We start from the raw sequence: 2,909 nt of genomic DNA on the forward strand, positions 1-2,909 counted from the left end.
GAAAGAGCTATACAGAATTGTAGTCAGCCACGGGAGCTGCGCTGGAGGACAGGACCCAATCCTGCCCTGTCCCAGGCAAAGCAGTACTGGACAGGAGCTGGCATGTGGCAGGGCCCACATCCCTGGGGCCTGAGGGGAGACCACCATCTAATGTCCCCCAGGTGCCACTCAGTATTCCTTAGAGGAGGGGTATAAACTCCACATGGAAGAAGAACCCCCTTGCCCCCAATGTCAAATGGTATGGGGATGCAAGAGTTATAATTAAGGGGAAACCCTATGTAAGCCGTTAATAGAGTTCAGAGGCGTAGGGATTACCCTCGTTCTCTATCTCCTAAAGGTGCTCACTTTCCCAGTTTCTTCATCTGTTTGTCAATGTTGGCAAAATTCCCCTCAACCGTGGACAGGTTCTCATGCACAGTTGTCTGCACCTGGGTCAGGAGGGTGGTGGTGTCCTTGAGAGAGCTAGCAATCATCTGCTGTGTGGTATCCAAGTGAGTCAGGAGGTGACCAAACTGCATGGCTTGCTCATGCAGCTGCTTGGTGGTGACAAGTCTCTGCACCAGCCCAGGAAGGGGGTAGGAAATGGGGCTCCAGCCCTGTACAGTGCTATATAGCTGGTGCACCTTGTTTTGTGCATCTGCATCTTCTACAGAAGCTTTATGCTTGGCAATCTCATTCCTCTTTCCCAGGACACTCTGCAGCCGAGCCTCCACTTGTTCACCTTTACTTGCAATAGTTCTACAGTCTCCATGAGACAGGCTCCCTGAACACCTGCTGAAAGGGGATTCTGAGCATCCTGATCACAGCATACAGTTGCTTCCAGCTCTGTCAGGCACTTCTCAAGTTCTGCAACTTCAGCAGCTTGAGACAACTTGTCCTGTTCAGGCTGAGAATGTAGTTCGTAAGTGACGAGGCTACTATCTACAGGAGTCCCACTGTGGTCTTTCACCTTGAACTGGTTCTTTTGCTGTTTTTGATGGTTTCCAGCTGCAGCACAAGCACTTAGCCAGAGCTCCATCAGGGTCAGTAAGGTCGATGGCTGCATCTGGTCCCAGCAGCTTCTCCAGGTGGGAAGCAACAGCTGCTGCTTCAGGGTGGCCAGCAGTTTTGCCAACATCACTGGGTTCAGTTTCTCTTCAGTGGTGGACTCCTTCAGCGTTGTCTTGATTTTCTTAACTTCAGTTGTCAGCTCTTGGACCTCATGCAATAGTTGCTGGTACTTTTGTTGGGGTTTCTCCTTCACTCCCAAGCCCGCCCCAGACATATTCTCATATTCTCCAGATTCATATCCTGTTCTCTTGTTTTTTCCAGTATGATCTGAGAAATCCAGTCCCTTTGTCCCCACTCTCTTGTCTTTGAATTTGTCATAGGCGGCATTGGGATTGACAATGATGTGCTCCACACTTGTGCTCCTCAGCTCCTCCAGCTCCGCATCAAACTCGACTTGATCATTCTCAGGCAGTCACTGGTTTCATAAACATCTGGCTCGTTCCTGGCAATGCCAGGAAGGTCGGTGTCTTTAGGGTCCACCATGGTGGTAGTGAGGTGGGGTTGGGGGATAAGGGCCTTGGTGGAGCCAGGGATGGTGTTCAGGTAGGGGAGAGGCTGGATCCCGGTCCCAGGCTTCCACATTTATTTTTAATATCAATATCATTTTTTTAGTTAACATATGTTGACATATTTAAAATTTACATAAAATTTTAAATGGATTTTAAGACTTTCTATATGGTTTTATTTGTCTCTACAATCTTATTTGATGTATCTTTCAAATATATTTTGATATCTGAAAGGGTATGTCTTCCTCCTCATTGCTCCTCTAAGAATATTCTGAGACATACTGGCATGCTTAGCCTCCCAAATTAGTCTTATTTACTTTTCACATTTAAAATGATTTTTTCAGAATGTTATTGGGGAAAAATACACCAACCAGTTATTTTGCACATTAATTCATTATCTCTCTGGGTTAGAAAAAAAAATCCATTCCAGGACCTCGTTTAGGGTGAGCCCACTATGACTTCTGAATTCAATTTCTGGACCACACTGAAATAATCAGCTCTCCAAGAATAGCCAAAACAGATCAAACAAATGTCATTTTTATCTTATGGAATGTTGGGTTGTAGGTTAAGAAAATGTGAATAAGCCACCCAGGTTCCCCTCAGGCAATAGATTTAATAAGACATATAATGAGTAAAATCACTGAATAAATCTTGGGGATGACTGTGGTATCCCCCTACATCTGCTCACTTTTCACATTTCTTTCTCTTAACCCGTACCCTCTCATTTTCTTTTTCATTCATTGTTTTGTCCTCATTTTACTCATTTACTTTCCCCTTTGCTCCCTTTGTCTTTTTCCTTTCTCCCTCTTCCCTTTTTTGTCTTTCTCCTATCTGATGTCAAAAAGTGGTATTTATAAAAATAGCTGTTGGAGAGAGAAAGTAGGTCTGCCAATAATGAACCACAAGTGAGTAAATATACTTTTTTTCCTCCAATATCTGTTAAGATGGAAACACAAGAATCTTCATCAAAGTTTTGTTCAAAAGTAGAAAATAATTATTATTTTGAATCATTAGAAATTAGATAAAATCAAAGTCTATAGTCATGTATATCTTAAGACCTTTGTCTCATTTAATGTAATTTTGTGTCTCAGTAATCATGTTTGATAAATATAATCTAGGTTCTATAAAGGATTTACCAGTTTCAGATAAAATGTCCTTTTACAGCTGAGTTTCTTAGCTGTTCTTAATACATTCGCCCAATGATGTGATCTCTTTTTAAGTTACATTTTTTTTAAAGATTTTATTTATTTATTTGACAGACAGAGATCACAAGTAGGCAGAGGGGCAGGCAGAGAGAGAGAGGGAAGCAGGCTCCCTGCTGAGCAGAGAACCCGATGGGGAACTCGATCCCAG

At 43.1% G+C, this 2,909-nt stretch overlaps 1 pseudogene; it reads right to left on the minus strand.

Moving 5' to 3' along the window:
- Positions 1–320: 320 nt before the first annotated feature.
- LOC116596908 lies at positions 321–1,568 on the minus strand (annotated as a pseudogene).
- Positions 1,569–2,909: the final 1,341 nt, after the last annotated feature.

Source organism: Mustela erminea, chromosome 8 (assembly GCF_009829155.1).
Source record: "Mustela erminea isolate mMusErm1 chromosome 8, mMusErm1.Pri, whole genome shotgun sequence".
Lineage (NCBI taxonomy): Eukaryota > Metazoa > Chordata > Mammalia > Carnivora > Mustelidae > Mustela > Mustela erminea.